Raw genomic sequence first — 21,703 nt, forward strand, 5'->3', positions numbered from 1 at the left:
CAGGACTTTTGTTGATATATGTATTTTCCAATGATGCTTATCTCCTAATGTTGTGATATAAGTAATTAAATATATGAAGTATTCCCAATAATAAAATGTAAAATTTGTGTTTACTTCATATATCAAAGGAGAGTTGTATGAAGCCAGGAAAAGAAGTACCAAACATAAACCAGGTCAATCTACAAAACCCGAAAGATGTACACCTGAACGAAGAATGGACAATGAACAAACAAAAAACGCACAACCATGGAAGAAGATTAAAAGAACACAGGAAAAGAAAGAAGTCATGCAAGGAGTATGCTGTCCCCTTTACTGATTACTCACGATAGAATACAATATAACAACAACAAGAAAGAAAACTTTATATTATAATGTATGTTAAAAATCCACACAGAATAAAGAAATTATTTTTTACTTTTAGTGGTAAGCATTTATTTTAGGCCCAAATGTAGCTCTAAAATATCCTTAAAAATGAGTAAGTATAATTTTATTCACTTTATAAAATATGAATTTTTAATGTCAACTCCTTTAATGAAATTTTAAGGGCCTTCTACATTGATTTATGCATTAACACGTATTGATAAGTTGCATTACTATGAATGAATAGATAGTATTATAGTGCGTTGACTTATCTGTATGAAAGAGCAACTTATATTGATAAGGTGTTTGTTTATATTATATATCCTTTCAGCAGCTGTAACGTAATAAAACGTATTCGCGAAGGTGGCACCTTTGGGCTTCCGTAGATTCCATATTAATTCCTCAAATTTGGATTAGGCTCCAACATTGAAACATATGCATGGCATAATACAGGATGTCACGTGATCAAGGTCAAGGACGAATTTCGAACACCGCTATTACCATTTAAAGACGTGTTTGCGTGCGAATTTGACAAAAAATTGGAAATTTGAATTCTACCGCCAACACATGTTTCTCACCAGGTGCGTGTCACGTGACTTTTCCTGCCAAAATGTTATATTTTTCGAACAGATAAATGGTCAAGGTGGGGAACAAACACAAAGTTAACCATGTAGGAGACAGCTGCACTGCGTTTATACTTCCGGTTTTTTTTGTTGTTTTTTTTTTGTTTGTTTTTTAAGTTAGCCGCGCATACATCACCATAACAGCCTGCGCATGTCGTCACGTCCTGAAATCGCGTGCTCTGACGAGCGCTTTTATGTCACACACCACTAAATCAGAATATCATAGGGTTGAAACATCGCCAGTAACTGCCTATACGGACTGAGAGGCGACACTTTGAGGTAGGGGGTCTCTATGAAAATGCTTGAAAAGGTGGTGGCCGTCGAAAGGATATAACGCAATAAATAGTTTAATAGATGGACGTAAAAATCATGTAACATGTAAACGGTTAATTCAATTTCAAATGGTTTTAAAGTGATTTATATCTGCATATATTTTGGATGTTTTTCGAACGTATAATCTGACTTTTTAACATTAATTTCAGTAAGAAATTTTTTATACAATGCTTTCGGATTTGGGAACAAAAACGATCATGCTCCAATTGTAACATTGTTGTATACAGCACAAACGATTTGAAACATTTTTTTTTTCTTTTCTAGTTTTTTTACACACTTGTGTAAGTCAAAATGTCTCAAACTAAACTGTGATGCATGTACACGAAATATGTGACCATTAATAGACTTAATAAATTAGTAAATTTAATTATTAGCAGAGCTATATAAAAGTCAATTTTAATGTAATTATTATGAAACTTTTTACATTGGGGTTATTAATCAAGACAGCATGGTTATTTAATTGCTTAATATGATAAAATGATAGAACAACATTTTTGATAAGCAAACGAAATATAATGATTTAGGTCTTGATTCACATCTTTACATATTTGCCATATCATTGATTCGGTGTCCTGTATTTTCATTAAACTAATAATTCTACCGTCTTTTTATACCTAGTTTGAAATAAAGTACAGATCTGCAAATATGTTTTTGGTTGTGTTTCTTAAAAATGTACTTGCTACATACACAATCATAGTTTCAAAAAGTAAAATAATATTTGTTACAATACCTACTTTTATATTAATACGGCATAAACTGTTTATACCTTAATCGCGAAAATACATCAATTTGAAATGCTTACTTTGCAAAGCAGGACTTTAAGTTTAAAGTTCAAAGGTTACGTTAGTGATTATCTCAGGCCATATGAATTCCAAAAGAAATAGCAGGTATTAGTACTTGAATGAAGGTTTGAACCAATGTTTCGAAAGGATATACCTTGACATGTACATATGATAGACTTATCTACAGATGTTTCCTGCTTACGTATGGTACCACACTTCATATATTATTTGTATTAAATTTAAACCGTTACGCGTAATGGTGTCATAGTAGTCGTGAACATACATAGGCAATATAATAACCATACAACAGAAGCGTGAAAAGTATTGTTGAAACAAAGTTGACATTCTCATCAAATATTTAAGGGCACGCCATATCTACCACTTGCAACTTGTGGGAGTTTGATACTACATTTTGTAGGTAAAGAATTATTGTAAATCGGCAAGATATAAAAACAACGATATGACAACCGTTCAATTATTGTATATTTCGGACATGGCATTCATTGTACTGAATAATTCCCCTGTGATAGAATTTATTTTCATTGCCATAACTAGTTTTTATGTTTACAATATAACAAACGCCGTTGAGGTGAGGAATTTAAATCGACGATAAGACAAATTGTTCAATGATTGTATTTCGGACATGACATGCATTTTACGAAATAATTTCCTTGTGGTAAGAATTATTGATACGATTTTTGTAAATATGTTTTTAATATTTAATGGACATACTTGTCATTTCAAGTTGCATTATGTAACTTTGTTATGTTCACGACCACTATTCAAAATAAACGATGTTTGATATAAAGCTTATTTGTTTTTTCTTCTTTAATATATATAATATAATTATTTTGTAAAGAAAATATATGATATTAAATAAGGGTGCTAGAAGGTATGTCGATAGTGTGAGGTACAATTAATGTTTATCATGGCGGCGATTTTTCGAGTTTACCACTGGAAAGTAATAAATTTAAAGTCACATATTTGTTTGATGGTTCTTAACATAAAAATCTTAACATCGTGTTAATCATGAACCATTATAAATGTTATAAATTTGTACATAATATTATTATCTAAAAGAAAATGTTACTTTTTTTGATGGTATACTGATATACTTTATAAATATAACATTCATTGCTATTTGTGTTAACTATTTTTGTCCATGGGCCCGATTTTTATCAATTAATCTCTTCGATTTACAGCTATAAATAAATTCGGATTCAAGAACTTCTTCCGATTCCTATTATGTAAAGTCATATATTGGTTTCCCCTTCGGTGATTCGCAGAATGTTATATTAATGAATGAGCACGGGAACAAATTGTACATGAATGCGAAAGCTATAAATAGCTAGATAACCATAACATTGAAAAAGTCCGAAAATGTATTTATAGAAGTAGTTTTAGTCTTAACGAAATGGTCATTCGTTCTTTCCGGTATATAGCTCCTTTTTTTACGGCCCTGATTGTCGTCTGACATTTTTTACTGTGAATATTTAAACCGACCCTTATTTCTCGAAATTTGTCTGTAAGAAGTTGATTCTATTTTGATTGAAGGCAATCGGTTTTATGGTGGTTTTTAGTGGAATATTGATTTGCCGAATACTGTGACATTTTAACAACAGAAACTTTCGTATGCAGTTTGAACGTGAGATGTTATATATTTTAGGAATGTTAACACAGAGGGTTTTGAAGCAATTCAACAAAATAGTATATTGATCTCCCAATAAATCAATTAACATTAGCTCTTTATATATCGGCAATGTCAAGCAGCTTTTATATCTTTGACTCGCACGAACATGATGTTAGAGTATTTCCTCATAATGGTCTAAAATTTAGGTAACAGTCTTCCATTGATAAATAATGTATCACCATAAAACGTGTATAACAAACAAAAATTCCTGAATTTGGTCTTTTTGAAATTCATCCCAATCCGTTTTTTATATTCCAGTGTGTGTTCTACTTTTAGTATTTATCTGGGACTTGAAATCTTAAATCCAAGGTATAAAAAGAAACCATTTTTTAATTTGACATGAAAACAATGCATGTTATATTACTATATTAGTCCCTTTTGTTACTATTTGTATATTTGTAACAATTAAAATAATGAATGAAAAAAACAGACTTTGTTCATTTTGACTATTGTTATGTATGTTCCAAAGAAATTACATTGAATATTCTAATCTCTAGCAAAACTACCAAAGTTCATGATGAACAATGTCTTTTTCCTCAATTTATCTATGATATACAATTCTGGTAAAATCTAATTAACCACTTAACACATAAGTTATAAGAATATCTAGTAATCAGATGCCTACTAGTTCATCGTCATTTGCTGCATTTCTTGCTTGGACGCCCTTTGATGCTTTGCATCAGCACCAATGCTTGTTTTATCATGATATACCACTTGCCGCGAAACATGCAAAGGACATTTTGAGAAGTAAAGTCCGTGAAAGTTTTTGTTTTGGCTTATTTACATATGGATTTTTATACTCCTTACTATGATTAGTTGTAGATATTTGTAGAAAATGAGTAGGATTATAGGTGAAAAAGAAAATGTACATGCTTTGATATTTTATGCAATAGTGACACTGTTGCACTACTGTCATGACACATTACATTTACAAGTCTTGTTAGTCTTGTGTGTATTCAATGGAATTACTTTCCTTACCAGGTGGGCATCAGTGAAAGCATATTTGTTTAAAAATTTGATATCTGGCCCCTCTCTTATGGACAGTGTATACGATAAGTATAATTATGCAAAAAATGATTTGCAAAACATTCGGAATAATGTACAATAGTACTTAATCTGAATAGAACATGAACTGTGCGTTGGTAAGGTATCTGTAACGAGCGCAATTCTTAGCGCATATATATTAATATATCCGGTTAGTATGATAATATAATCCATATAATATATATGTTTCTGTCATTCATCACTATGACGAGCAATAATATAGTATATGGGTATATGGGTAGTTGATGTTTTTGTAAGTAGTATTAATTGATAAACACAGAGACATAGATAACAGTTATCTATGTCTCTGATTAACATCACAATTATAAAAATCAACACAAATGCTATTAAATCTTACAAAATGAATTTTAGTTAGTAATGTTAATGATTTGTTTTCTGTGTAATAAATCAAATTCTTCTAATACTTTTTACGCTGTTTACAACAATATTCAGACATTTATATATTTTAGTTCATGTTTTCACACGTTATTCTGTTATTACAATGATGCAGCGATAACATAAACTCATAAGTAATTTCGTTGGTGTACGATTAAATGAGATTATGTAAATGATTGTAACTAATCAAGACAAAACTTGGTGCACCGAGCGAATGACATTGTCGTTAGCCTTTAGCATAGCATACCTCATAAATATGTTGTGGTTGTTTTTTGTTGTTGTGTTTTTCGAGGGCTCTAAAAACTATCTAAGATTTCATGAAATGTGATAACTCAGGAAGGAAAGCTTGTTAAAGAGTGCAGGTAGTTTAACGTATTTTCAAGTTATTACTAACCATTTCTTAGACCAATCAAGTATTCGTGCTTCGATGTGGCCAAGTTATCTCCATGCAACCAATAGTCTGCTAAGGGCTTCAAATGCTATCTATGCACGAGTTTGTGTTTGAAGTAATGTACAGAGGGCACCAGAGGTATTCTTTCACTAGTAAAAATTGAAAGCTGCTATATAATTATTACTGTGATGGTGCGACATAAAAAAACAAACCAAAACAAGCAATCTTGATTCAAGTAAATTTATTGTTATACGAAGGTTTTACATTTTCATCGCTGCCATTGTACGCTTTTAAGTCAGTACATATATTATTTCCCTCAATAAGTATACGTTATAAAAAACATACGAGATGTTTAGGGCCGTCCGTAGCCGCTGTGTGGGTTAGGTCTTTGGCTTCGAACCATTCGCGAATGGAATGTGGATTAGAATCGCGCTTTTTATATGAGGCAGTCATCGAACTAGTATATGAAACGTCGGTGGTTCTGCTCAGGCACGAGTATGTGTTTGAAGTAATGCACAGAGGGCACCAGAGGTATTCTTTCACTAGTAAAAATTGAAAGCTGCTATATAATTATTACTGTGATGGTGCGACATAAAAAACAAACCAAAACAAGCAATCTTGATTCAAGTAAATTTATTGTTATACGAAGGTTTTACATTTTAAAGTACTAAAAAATAGAACATGATGTATCCATTAAGAAATAAAATACAAATTCCTTAAAGATCCTGTAACACATTTTTATATCATAAATATGGTGCTCAAAATTAGATTTATCAATATTGTAAGTTAAAAAAAAACATTACTTATTTATAAAGATATAACCGAATTTAACATTTCATGCCAATAAAGGGAGGTAATTAGAGATTTTTTTTCTATAAAATCTAAGTCAAATTTTTCAATAAGAAACGATTGCATGTATTTTAATGATTTCATTAAATGTATACAAATATTTGCAGTACATTTTTTAGATATTCTTAGATGTTTTAAAATTGTTTTATAAGCATAATTATATGCATACATGTATATAAATTTTACTTAAGTGTGGTATACAACCTGAATTTCAACATATAGGATCTTTAAAAACCATTGTTTACTTTTAGAAGTAAAGTTACAATATGCATTATAATCCAAATTTCTTAAATCAATAAGTCAACACAATAAGATTCAAATTAATTGTGAAAATAATATTATTCAAAATGCAGAACTTGATAGAACAAATTTATAACTTCTTTTTAGTAAAATGTTAAAAACAATGACAGTTAAAAATAGGGCGACATAATAATGGACACAAAACAGGGAAATCGGAGAGGAGCCCACAAGAGCGCCAAGATTAGTATGATACAAAAGAAACTGCGAAAATTGATTATATAACAGTTTTGTAACAACAAAATCAAATGTCAGGTATTTTTTTATATTTTCAGTATGGACTTAACAAATGTATTATCAAACAATATTTACCTTCGTAATATACATGTAAATGTTAAGTAAAGTAAATGTTGCTTTTAATCTTCATCTTAAAATCCACTGATTTTTAAGAGTGTAACGTAATACGCTATATTTTTGTCATTTCAGTTGTTATCATATTTTCATTAAACAGTTTAAAGCGACATGTCCCTGGTCCATGTTTAATGTTCATGAACATTCTTAACATGTATTTAAAAGTGAACAATAAATGTAAAGTGAACAAAAAAAGGTAACAGCGCTAAATATCCAGTTAGTTACCAAAACGAGGAACAAGATATCAAAATGCATAAAAACCTTACCGTGTTAGTCACGCAGTAGAAATATGGTGATACATACTGCAAACTCAGTAATTGATAGCACATAACAAGTAAAAAGGTTGTTTGCACTTGACAATACTCCCCATGAACAAGCTCAATCAAAACGAGCCTGCAACATTTTCAGTTTTGTTGTTTTGGACTTCTTTAGGGGTTCTATTTTTTCTATTCTACTCTATTGAATCTTTTCATTTTCCTTGATGTCTTAAGAAAATTTCTCTCAAGTTTGATTTTCTTGAAATAATATGTCTCATTTGTAGGTATGGTACTTTAAAAGAAGTTGTATCGTTCACAATGAACATACAAACAAATTAAAAAAGATTGAAAAACTAAATGTTGTTTTGAATCTATACAGACGATCCAATCATTTTTTACAACTTTACATATCTGGATTTGTAGCCAGATGGTTGTTTACATAATGGGCTTCATTATCATAACCTATGTGGTCGTTAGACTGATATTCGAACTTTAAGTAATAGAAAACATATTTCCTTAATACAACTTTTAACTTAAATGATGTCGGTATTACACGCAAAAATGTTTGAGATCAACGTGTAATAACAATAATGCCATTAATATTCGTATGTATGACGACAGATTTTTATATACAGATGGTTTGTATAATATTTCTTTATGTTCTTACTATTATGATCTTTATTAAAGTGACATTATGCTCATATTTTAATTTTAAAGTTGAGCTGAATTGACTGTATATTTCAAAAGATTGACTGTTTAGATGATGCCTGACGAACAGATTATATTTGAAAATGTTTAGGATAAAATTTAAAATCTGCCTAAAATATAAAATGACTGCCCCACTCTTTTTATAAATTGAACGTTACAGGTAAATTCTAAATGATATTTACTGAAATTTCGTTTGAATTCAGCGGTTATTTATTCTTTATGCGAAGTGAATTTATTAAATCAAAAGGAATTATGGCACAATGAATATTTATTTTGACTCTCATCTGTTCACTCACTATATACCTTTACATGGGCATAATTCATATTGATATCATTCATTTGAATAACAATTTATGATATATTATCTCCATTTTGTCTATTTCAGGTATACTTTTATATAAAACAACTGTTTTTTGCTCATTTATAACACCTCGTTGTTATGTTTTATGCTTATAGGAGATACTCACATACATGTACATACACAAAATATAAGGCGCTCGCTCACGCACATAAACAGCACACAAAGACACGCTCGTGCTGCATAAGCACACAAAGACATGCACGCGCTCGCATAAACACTCAAATATATATAATGTTTCATATACTGTGGCTATGAATTTCACATTTTTCTAAATATGTATGGTTCAAACTTATAATTCTAAATGAGGAACATGTTACTTAATTCTAACACAACACAAACTCTTTAAAAGAAAAGAAGCATTGCACAAGAAAATAAAACTTTCATCCATTGTAAAGATAAAGACACACACACACACACATGTCTATATGTAGGTGGAACATATAACAATTGATACAATACAGAACAAACACTTATCTGTTGTATCACCCTCATAAACTTGTTAAACAAACGTGGAGCAAATCAATGGTTGTCGTAAAATTACAAATAATTATAATATTCTATTAAACAACGGCTGAAAATTGATATTAATTATACACAATTGTACTTGTAAAGAGACAAATGAAAATCAACTCCGCAAAAGAAATCACTTATTTATCATAATTATCTGTGAGTATTATTTCTCCTTAATAAACTTAACATTAGACTTAAATAAAAGTACAAAAAAGTTAATGTATACTATACAGAAAAAAAATGAAGTCTAATATCAGGTACTTGTCATTATAACGCTAAGTTGCATATAAAGTTGTGACAAAAAATGAAAGAAAGTTAAAAAATATACTCGTTCATACGACAATCATTTAATGGTAAAGTTATTGTTTATAGAGTTAAATACATTTCATTTGCATAGATAATGAAGCATGTAAAGTTATGTCACAACTTTGAAATTACTGTCATGTCGGTCAAATAATAGTAGTGTTTTCTAAATAATAACAAAATATCTATACAATATGCAAAACTTATACTTGTTGCGGCATTACAATGATTATATGCAATGTAACATAATATTTTTTTTCAATTATTATTTCCTATTATATGTCTAACAACTTAACAGGATACTTCAAATTTACAGCTAACTCGAATTTCTGTAAAATGATAAAGATACAATATGACCTGATGTGTTTGAATCGTTTTGGGTTAAGCATATTTTGTAAAAGGTAGCACGTTAAATTAAATGATTTTTGTAGTTTAAGTTCTCGCATATGTGTAACTTAAATAATTAAAATACGTAGCACATTTAATCTAGCGAGTAGTTTAATGCAATTTTGCAGTTCAATACATAGTTTCCCTTTCGCCACAGTTATAAAATCAAGAGTGTGCGGTCTTGTTGTCTCCCTTTACCTACTACCTTAATCTTCATCCTGATCAATGTATTGCGATTCATGTAAAAGTAAATGTTAAATAACCAATATAATAAACAACTTTTTACTATACTGTAAAGTTTAAAGATTGCTAATGACAACTATAACATTATTGAAGCCAAAACAGTATTTCTCAATAATATATGATTTAAATCTTTAATAACTTGCAATATACTCGTACATGTGAAAAAATAACTTTTTTTCTAAATTAAAAAATAGAAAAAAGTGCTAAGAAGTCAAATAAATAAAATATCTTATACATTTCTTTTGTCATTTTTAATTAAAAAAGGGGAAAGGTGAATACGGCGGAGGGTCATATGATAACCCAAAGCCGTTTGCGTATCCGTGACTTTGCAAACATGCTTTTTTGTTCTTTTAAATAGTATTATGTATTTCTTGGACTTGTTCAGCGACCTTGTTGAGGAGCTGCGTATTGTTTGCTGGTTGATCTCTGTTGACATCTCTGCCTGACGTTCTTGTCAAGGATACTGACCTTTGTTCTGTGAAGTATTTGGCTTCGATTTCGGATTCATGTCAGTTTCTAGCTTGTCTCTTCTGAGGTCGTGAAATTCTTTGCAAGATCACAGCGTCCAATATCCCTTAAGCGTTGTGAGATAAAGTTGTCTGCATAAAGAGTAAGCGTTGAAATAATGTAGTTGTAATGTATAATTATTATACATGTATATCATTTAAATGATAAAAAGTGTCTAGAGTATGTGATGGTCATATGCGCAAAAGGATAGTTGTATTTTTGTTTATTACTACAATCTAATTTAGGTGAAATATTTTAGTGGAAAATAATGTCAAATTCATTTAAAGTTATACCTTCAACAGATTTTTTGTTTGTTTGTTTGGATTTTTACGGCACGTCAACACATAACTGGCCATATTGTGCCGAATGCTATAATACGTATAATAGACTTAAAATGTTATGTAACACTTTGTAAATGACACTAAAAATGAGCCAATTAGATTCGAGAATACAAGTTTATCTCTTTCAAATAATCAATGATGTTTTTTGATGGAATTGTATTAAAAAGTTCTTTGAGTGAATTTACACAATAAAATCTATTACGGGCCTGTGAAAAAAACATGACATTCAAGAAGAAAATGCTTGACAGTAAAATTTTCATTACAAGCTACACAGATAGCTACACCTTCTTTGGAACCTTCTTTTGAATCAACCGTATAAATATGTATAAAATCTTCATATTCTTCCTTAATTGCTAGAAACTTCTCTTTGAAATGTTCAGGTGAATTTGGTGACTTTTTTTATATTTGAAAGGTTAATATTTATTTCGGGGAATGATAAGTCCAAGGTGGAATATCCTCATCGTCATTTTGAAGGATACTGTCTGGATTAATTTTAAGTTTTTCTAAATAATCTTTTAAACGAAAGACTAATGTTTAATTTCCTTTGGTTTGATAACAAATTTTTCAGTTTAAAATAAAACTTTTAGCTGGATTTTTGCTGTTAGATGAAATTCTAGTTGCATATTGAAGTGATAGCTTTTTCGACGAAGATGAAGCGATGATTCCCCGGCTTAAAGTTTAAAATAAAAAAAGGGAACCCATATGCCCCTCCGGCACTATTTCAGGAATGAACAGACAGAGTAGAACCACCTGTGTCCCCTGGATAAGGTAGCTACCTTACGTGAAATATTTCATGATTCCTGGCGGGATTCTATCCTACGGCGGTGCGGGACAAGTAGGTTGAAGTCAACGACCTATCGTCCACTGACCCTTGTGTTTATCATTTAAAATATTGTACAAATGGTCAGTGATATGTCTATGCAGTATACAAACAGCACAAAGACCTTACAACCTTGAATCTATTTAGCAAACATTGTCTTATTATAGAACTATGTTAACTGAATGAGACAAACATGCGTAATTATATTGCAATGATAAACAATAAACTTACCAACGTCAACTAATTCCTTGGTTTTGTTAATCTCCTTAAGTAAGATATTAGCAAGAAGTGAAGTTCTGTCCGTGTCGATGGTACGTTTAAGCTCGTCATCCGAGTCCCATGTGTACTTCTTAAATAGAGTTTCTCTTTCGCGGGGTCTAAGGGAATTGCTTATTTTCCTCAAAATCTGAAGAGTCTTTTCGTTTACTTCTACATGAATTGTGGAAACTGACGAAGGAAAGCGAACACAGAACATGTCATTACCTATGTAAAATGCATGCATTAAGGCACAATTGACAAAATATCAGAAACAATTCCCCATTGGATATTTTTATGGTTCTTTGTGAAACTCAGTATTAAACATATGAGGTATACAAGATGACAATCTTGTTTGTTTTATCATATGGAAGGGAAAGTTTCCTTTATTTTCAGACTACGTAAAAGAATCTCAAATCCATATAATTTGCTTGCTAGAAAACGATGTGATAAAAAGTTAAAATAATATATCAGATACAATGACATAATTCATAACGTTTACAGCCGTTTGATCACAATTATAAGTTAAATATTTACGCCGCATATATCTATATTTTGCTTATAATTTTGCTGTAAAAGAAAATAATTTAAATAAAAGAAAGTGCATACCTTCATTTGCGAACGAATGCATTAGCTTCTTAAAACTTTCCAAAAGCATCCTGTCCATCTCATTTATATCGATTTCCGCGAAAAACCAAAGTTTTTCTAATTCAAATTTGAGTGGTAATAATTGGGACTGTAAATCGCTAAGTGCTAATTCAAACTGGCTTTGTCGTATACTGAATCTTTCAGTCAAACGATTTGCGTCAACCATAGTGTTTGCGGAAAGCAATGTATGTATATTAACTTTATCATGCTGGCTGACAGTCACTCGAATTCTTGCAATGATTTCTGGCTAGATGATGCACCTTCCTCTTTGTTCTCTAGCTTCTCCAAATCTGATGACTTAAGTGTCCTTTTTGATTTTTTTCTTCCAGTTAAAAATGTAAGTTCAGCTGAACATTTAAGGTATTTAAACGTTTGATATGACGAGATAAATACTATGTAGGTTTTATAACTCTCAAATCAGGGATTTATTGCAAATTGATTACTTTCAATTTCAATATCATAAGAGAAATTTATATTTCGATAGTAGTAGCTAATCTTACAGCTTAATGTTTCTAAAATTCGAAGTAATTAAGTCTTGTCTATGACATTCACCTTCGACATTGTAGACTTTGTCTTTTTCAACGTAATCAATTGCGAGCTCTTTCATTTCAGTCGTGCAAAAATGATCTTCAAGCAGACTTTTTAAAATGGTACCATATCTCTCAGGTATCATGAGTGTTATTAGAAGACTTGATGATGGTTCAACACCAGCGATCATCACAAATAGTGCTGGAATGAACAAGATAGTTGCAACTTTATTACGGACGTCTTGCACGTAACTTTGCGAACAATTTTGAAAGTTGCGTCCTTCAACGTGACATTTAACGTACCTGAATCCATTTTCTGTAAGTAAATACAATTTATAATTGAATTTATACGTTACAATAACTAGTATCAGTTACTTTGTAATGGTAAGATTTGCAAATTAAGTATAAACAGAAAATGTATGAAAACGCCATATGTATGGTTTACAACTATTACGATAATCATGCTATGTTCTTCTGGTCGAATCATTAAACATGAAAACCAATCTTGCAAAATAAGATAAAATGAACAATAAATAGTTTTGCCTCTAAGTTTATTATGTTCGTCGTTGAAAATGTATAAATTACAACTTGCCTGTGAGGGCAGATGCGTGGTAGAAATGAATTATGTTTCCAACAGTTCTAGAATATTCAACACCTTAATAAGATCAACTAGACTTATTATATACAACATTGCTTGCAGGTATATGAGATTTTCCCGACTCAACAATTTTCTTGTTCTCATGATATTGTACAGATTTCGAACCGACTTCATCTCTTTTAATGTTTCATCACTTATTCCACCATGTCCTGAAATTATGAGATATTAATTTATGTTCAATTCATGTACTCTTTTCATTCAGCAAAATAACAAAAGTGCACTATACAGACATCTTTAAATGTTTTTGGAAATCTGATTCTCAATAACAAAAATTATCACAATGACGTAAAAATGAGTAAGGTCTACATTTAAATTCATTGATACATCATGTTAAGTTAAAAGAACCATATAACCGCTTATTCAGGTTGTTATATTCAACTATACAAAACACTCAAAACATAATATTCATTAAAACTGCCTAAGACAAGGTAATCAGGAATAGCCATAAATATTTTAAATTGTTCTTTCAATTGTTTTGTCTATCCAAACAATGAACGTCATTAATACATCAAAGAAAATATATACCAAAGAAAGTATTAAATAATAATGTATTGATGTACTTTAATCCGATAAGAACATTGACTATCTAAAGTTTTAATGTAAATGTGTGCACTGCAAGAAAATATGAACAAATAGATAAGAAAATTGTTTGAGTTGGACTTGTGAACAATTTAGCTTATTTCTTTGTCGTGTTTTATTTGAAAAAGACGTTAATAAGCTAAACGTATTTTCTGTCTGATTTGAATCTGATTTGATGTACTGAATCGTTATATTTTCTTTTAATGATATTTTTCAGTTGCACCGTTTTTTAAATCTACGTCCTTTCACATCGGCATCTTTCACATGTATGAAATTTCACAGCAGTATCTTTTATATCTAAAATTTATCATAGCTGCGTCTTTTTTATCTATAAATTTTCAAAGATGCGTCATTTTCATCTGGCAATTAAGTCACTAAATGCCAATTATAAATGGAAAACACTGACCCAAACTATGTTCATATACAAGAAAAGTAAATTGCAAAAGTTTTTACGCTTCTTATCATATTTAGTGTACACTCGTTCGGGTGCATAGGCGGCTGGTCTTATCGTATCCCAACATTGCGTCCAAGTTTTGCCACGGTACTTCAAAACACATCAAAGAAATATTGATATTATATGATTTTATATTAATTAAATTAATATGACCCCGGTCTGACCAGTACTCTCTATTCAATGTTGATCGTCAAACAAGGGGCTTACATTTACCATTAAGCCGACTCTGCGATATCCTGCTAATAAGGTTGATGTGTTACCATTGTGGTATTTGCAAAACATAAAATGACGGTAAACATGGATCTGTGCAATATAAAACATTCCCTTATAACCGATACTTAAAATATTTCTGAAACGTGTAACCATACTTATAATCTTTCAAGGCGAATTATATTTTCATAACTTATTCATTTATGAAAAGTATTTATACTTGGACAAAAACCACAAGTGTGACCAAGACCGACCTATTAAAATTGATAAAATGTTGCATGGTTGTTAGGAATTGTGATACATGTATTTTGTAATAAGTAAATGTACCAAGAGCAGAACAGAAACATTTATGATAATATCTAATTTTGCATTAGATAGAAATAATTTTCTAAACCGCTGGCGGAAGAATCTTAAATGAATGTTTGTATTATTATGTAACCCTCAGACTTATATTTTTTATCAAACTGTCCGAGGTTGTTAAGAATTCTAATTTCTTGTATTAAGTCAAATAAATGAACTGCAAACAGAACAAAATAATAAGCATGATTTGTGTAGCCCGCTTTCAACATGTTCAATGAGCTCGACTTAGCGTATATTTCGGGCTTTGTGGGTCCTGCGTCCATTCAGGTTTGTCCGGTCTATATCTTGCTTATTTTTGAAGTATTGCAAAAACATTTGGTACAAATATTTACCTTGATAGGTTGGTGCGTCACACACAAATAGTATTGCACCAAATGAAGGTCAATGTCATAAGAGGTCAAAGGTCACATAAAAATATCAAAATTTGTTTGTCCGCACTGTATCTTGCTCGTGCTTTGAAGTATTATGCTAATTCGTCAAAGAATTTTTGACACAAATGTTTATCATGAGACTTTGTGTCATGCACATGAACCAGGTCACCAGGTCTGAGGTCAAGGTCACCTTAGATGATGCAATGTCAAGATTTTGCCCTGGGTATTAAGAGGATGTGTTGCGCACATCTCGTAGATGTATACATATTTCTCCTTGATCTGAAGCTTATAGGTTCCGCTGGTGGACAATTACAAATTAAACTTAATAAATAATATTCCTTAAGAAATTATATTTAAACTTCGCAAGGTTGTTAAGACTTTTAATATCTTGTAATGAGTCCGCCGACGGAGCAGGATGAAATCATATTTCTGTTCCTCTGGATGAACAATTTCAAATGAGTTGTATTATTTGATGTTACGTTAAGACAATTTTAACAAAAACTTGCAAGGTTGTTACCAATTTGGATATCTGGTAATAAGTAAATGTTCAGCCGCCGGAACAGAATCCTTTATGTTATATCCTAGTATGTTTTAATAGATGTTATCATACTTAGTGTCCGCTGGCGGTACAATTTAAGTCTGAAATATTTTGTAAAATAGGTTAATTATTTTGTTATCTAATATTCCGCCGGCAGAACATTTTAGCATTTTGATTCCTGCTTCCTTAGTGTAATCACACAGAAAGAACTGTTAAAGATCCTGTAACATAATTTTATATGGTTTTAAATCATAAATATGATGCTCAAATTAAGATTTATCAATATTGAAGGTTACAAAAAGCATTATTTATAAAAAAAAATTACCGAATTTAACATTTCATGTTAATAAAGGGAGATAATAAAACACTTATTTTCTATAAAGTTTAAGTCAAATTTTACAATAAGAAATGAATGCATATCTTTTAATAATTACATTTAATATGCACAAATATTTACAGTACATATTTTACATATTCTTCGATGTTTGAAAATTGCTTTATTTGCATAATTATGTACATATATTATATTTATAATGTCACCAAGTGTTCCTGCCAGCAACCCGATTTCGGTGAAATGGATTCGCAATCTGGAGGATTGACTTCGCAAAATACAACTGCATTCACTTTATTTTATCTTATATTAAATGCTAACGTAAAAGAACGTTGCAAATACGCAGTTATTTCATTCATGAAGGTCACATAACGATTTCTATATAAACTGCACCTTTGAAATTTTGACTGCAACTGTCTAAACCGATGGAGAGCTGATGGTTTATTGTTAGGCAAGTTTGGAACACCATTTTAAATGGTAATGGCATCTCATAATGTCCATCTATCATATGTATACCGTCATGCAACACTGCAAGAAACTTTTGGTCTTCTTGTGAAAGAGATGTCTTGTCAGATTTATGGTACTCGCTAAAGTCTAGCTCCATCATCTTCGCAACTTCATTAGGATTGACCAGCTCTTTAACCCTATTTCTGAATGACAATAGGACATGAGTAGGACCAAGTACATCCGGCTTATTAATGGTTAAATCTGGAGAGACTTCACAAGAGATGATGCGATGACTAACTCCAATTTGATCATATTCGCTATCACTGGTACTGTCTCAGCCTGTGATGCCAACTATTCCCCAACCCAAGTCCGTCCTCTGGGCATAAGGACCATCGTCAACTGGGGCAATAATCTCACGTGGGAGGAGTGCTCTTGAACAATCGTAGCCAATAAGCAGTCCTACTTCGCAATCACTTACAGGCATCAATTTGTCCGCAATGTGTTCCAAATATGGCCACTTCCTGGCTATCTGTGGTGATGGAATATGTGATCGATTGGCTGGCATTATATTTCGCGTATACGCATTAGGTATCTCCAAACGCAAATCACTATCAAAGGCACGCACAACTAAATTCTTAATCCGCCTTGTAGTGACAGTACGGTTTTCCGCATGCTTAGTAGAAAGCAAAAGCTTGGTTTCTACACCGTCAATGCCAAGTTCTTGACATGTATCATCGAGTATGAATGTCGTATCTGACTGAGTGTCAAGAAGAGCATACACAAGCCTTTCTTTAGGATTATCTTGCTGAGACACATATACTGGCACTATCATTGAACACTTAAGACTAGATTTGGTATCACTCATAAAAGACGCATTTGAAAGAGATTTGACAGTGACAGAGGTATTTGGTACAGGAGGTTGTGGTTCGGTCTTTATCACTGATTTGGTACTAGTATTGCCCACTGAACTACTAGAAACTACATTTTGTTTCTGTAAATCACCATGTAGAGAAGACGGGTGATATTTTGAACAAGTTTTGCATTGTTTTCTCTGTTTACAGTTCCTCGAAATATGACCAGGTTTGAAACAAGAAAAGCACAAACTATTCTCTTTTACAAAGGTCTTTCTTTCTTCTATAGACTTAGCAAGAAAAAGAAAGCAATTATCCAAATCATGATTTCTTTTACAGAAATGACAAATAACCTTAACTGATTGTGAAACACTAGAAGGAGGCTTAGACCTAGTTTCAGTCAAATAAGAATGACTTCTGACAGGCTTTCTCAACTCTTCGTGCTTATAACGCCTGTTTAAATGATCTGGTTCAGAGCGTTGTTGATCTCCTTTCAAAGATTGCAAAGATGTCACTGGATCGCATGCAACCTTGGCCTCACTAGCAATAAACTTTACAAACTCAGAAAAGGGAGGAAATGACCCAAACCTATCTTTCCACTGAACAACAGAACGATTCCAACGTGTTACAACCCACTCTGGAAGTTTTACTAACAACTTTCTGTTTTCTCTATCATCATCAAGACAACTGAGACTACTAATACTACGCATCGCAGTTTCACACTGTCGTAAAAAATCTGAAAACCTTCGAAGACCTTGGCCATCCCTCGCAGCTACCTTGGGCCATCTTTCTAATTTGTCACGAAACGCATTAGCCAAGATAAAGGGGTCACCATATCGCTCTTCAAGAAGTCTTTTCGCCTCATCATAAGAATCACTTGAAGTCAACAGAAAGTAGTTCTCAACCACCTCTTTAACTGGGCCACCAATATATCTCTTAAGATAATGAATTTTTTCTGAAGACGAAATATGACGTTCTTCAACAAGTGTCTGAAAGGCAACTTTCCATGCAGGGTATTTCAAATGATCCCCAAAGAATATACCAGGTTCAGGTGGGGGTAATCTATTTAAACTAACTTGTTCAGCTAAAGATTTTGCAAGTTCTACAAATCCATGTTCAACAGGTGCCAAAACCCTTAAAATTCCCTGTGATGTCATGATCTTGACCATCCAAAGACGAAATTTCTGGTATAGCTAGTTTTTTTATCAAGGGCAGTAACTATAGTACTAGATGGCATAGTGTTTTGCATTGAATCTCTAGGCCTAAAGGAATCTGCAGCAGGATTTAATAAAACAGCAGGGTTTGAATGAGTGGGTGGGGTATGACCAGTTTCAATTTTAGAATGACCTTCAGTATCTGAAATTTGACTAGTCAGATGTTTATCTGGAGTGCTTTTATTGTAAAGGTGCGAATGTGTGTCAACATAATCTTGAACATACTGTGTTATTTGTAACAATTTCGATGAAAAATCTTTGCCTCCAAAAAAGCACAAAAAAGGCGTCCAAAAACTAAGGGAAGCAACTCATTTCTTACTGACACGTAAAAAGTCCAACACATACCGTACCTTAACCGTAACATGGCTCCCTAAAATTAGAAATTTCTAATTTTACAATAAACAAGTACAGATTATACAATACAAAATGTATTGTCAAATATACATCCTTTTCAAAACAAACATTTCTGAATTCAAATACATACAATTTAGTTCAATTTAGTTCAAACACTTAAGGCTCTCCGACGGGGAATTACTCCTTCTCTTGCAATAGAACTAATTTGTGAATTGGCCTATCTAAGAAACACATTATATTTTTACGTTTTCCCTTATTGTCCAACATAGGATCCCCTACTAAAACTCTTACTTTGCGAACCAAACTATCATTACTAGAAAATACCTCGGACACTTTACCTAAGCGCCACTGACCTCGCGGAAGGTTCTCGTCTTTAATCATAACAATGTCATCAACGCAAAGATTTCGCTGAACCGAAACCCATTTTGTTCTGATTTGCTGATTTTGTAAGTATTCTTTTGACCACCTAGTCCAAAATTCATTAGCTAGAAATTGAATTCTGCGCCAACGTTTCCGCGAATACATGTCAGACCTTTGAAATTTGCCAGGCGGTGGAAGAATTAATTTTGACTTAGAAGTAAGTAAGTGATTTGGAGTAATTGGATCAGCAGAGAGTGGATCATTTAGGTTTGTTACAGACAATGGGCGACTGTTAACAATTGCCGCAGCTTCACACATAAAGGTATGAAGAGCCTCATCATCTAACTGAGTACCATTTTGAAGCATCAGAGCCGATAGAACATTACGAATAGAGCGAATCTGCCGCTCCCAGATGCCACCCATATGGCTTGCTGAAGGCACGTTCATTTGAAAATGAAAATCACAACCTTCATTTAACAGAAATTGACTAATCTGATCAGTGTCCATCTCAGAAAGTGCTTCCTTGAGTTCATTCTCAGCGCCAACAAAGTTTGTACCACGATCAGATCTTAAAAGGCGTACGGAACCACGAATCGCAATAAAACGGCGAAGAGCATTGATGAATGAACTAGTGTCAAGAGAGTGAGCAACTTCTATGTGAACGGCTCTGCAGGAAAGACAAGTGAACAAAACCCCGTAACGCTTCATTTCCTTTCGACCTTCTCTAACATAGAATGGTCCAAAATAATCAACTGCCGAATATGTAAAAGGGGGTGCAGGTTCTACTCTATCGGCTGGCAAATCTGCCATTTTCTGCACCTGCAGGGAACCTCTGAGTTTGCGACAAAATACACAACGAGATATCATATATGACACGGAAGAACTACATCCAATGACCCAAAAACCATTTGCCCTGATCTCATTTACAGTCATTCCACGACCTTGGTGATTTATCCTTTCATGAAAATATCTCATGATAAGGTTAGTAACATGTCCCTTTCTTGGTAAAATAATAGGATGTTTCTCACCCAAAGTATGTTTCAACTTAGAAAGACGTCCACCAACCCTAATTATACCATCACTATCTATAAAAGGATCCAACTGTCTAATCAATGAGTTTTTACGCAATGACTGATTTTGATACTTGGGAGGGCTCTTCTCATGGGAGGCAACTGTCACAGAAGACAATAGCTGATATTCCTTATCAAAGGCATCCCTTTGAACTATCTTAATTATTTCCCTTTCAGCCCTTTGAACTTCCGCTACTTGAATTGGTAAATAGTTACCCTTTATTTTTGACTTAATATCACTCGTGGTAGATACAATACCAGACCATTTGACAGACCTTTGAATAAGCATGTCTTTAAACCTGAGACAAACTTCCAACTGACTTCTTTGCACGATTCCAATCGCGAAAAGTAGGTCAAACGGTTCAAATAACAATCATTCTTATAATAAGAAAAACGCACTTTGAACCTAAAAACAAAGCATTTTTCACCGCAGGATCTACAGAAAAGAAAGGGGGTCCGAAACTGTCATCAATTTCATTTAAAGGCGGAATGTTGGGTTCCCACAAGAAACTGCGGGGACCACGTTAAACCAATTTTCGACTCAACAATTCACGAGAAGAAAGCACCCCTAAGAAGCCAATGGTCAGCGGGCTTTGGGGGATTATCAGTAAGTTTTGACATATCTCCACTGTTTTGTTTTCGTAAAGACTCTAATTTCTTGTACTGTTCGGGGCAACAATACAGGGAATCTACGCAGAGTCATATAGATTTATAATCCAAGCACTACGTTACATCCGATCCAATACCCTGCTCTAGACCATCAAAATCCATATCATTTTGCAAGAAGTTGCCTGAACTTAACTGAAACAACAGCTGCATTTAGCTCTAAACGTGGAATGGTAACTTGTTTTAAGGGGGATACTCTGGATTTGCCCATTAACAAAGAACAATGAACACGATTTTCTGAGTCTACCAGTCTTAAG

At 32.5% G+C, this 21,703-nt stretch overlaps 1 protein-coding gene across 2 annotated transcripts in view; it reads left to right on the plus strand.

The window, feature by feature from the left end:
* Positions 1–21,703, plus strand: part of LOC132759689 (uncharacterized) — a 121,791-nt gene that overhangs the window by 2,278 nt on the left and 97,810 nt on the right. The window contains exons 5-6 of one of the 2 annotated variants that reach the window (XR_009629757.1): positions 129–373; positions 692–4,120. The exons of the other annotated variant lie outside the window; for it this stretch is intronic. The gene's annotated coding sequence lies outside the window, so the exon portion shown is untranslated. Of the gene's footprint in view, positions 1–128; positions 374–691; positions 4,121–21,703 lie in introns of those variants that run through there. 2 annotated transcript variants of the gene reach the window in all.

Source organism: Ruditapes philippinarum, unplaced genomic scaffold (genome assembly GCF_026571515.1).
Source record: "Ruditapes philippinarum isolate M1 unplaced genomic scaffold, ASM2657151v2 ctg9876_1_1_1_1, whole genome shotgun sequence".
Taxonomy (NCBI): Eukaryota; Metazoa; Mollusca; class Bivalvia; order Venerida; family Veneridae; genus Ruditapes; species Ruditapes philippinarum.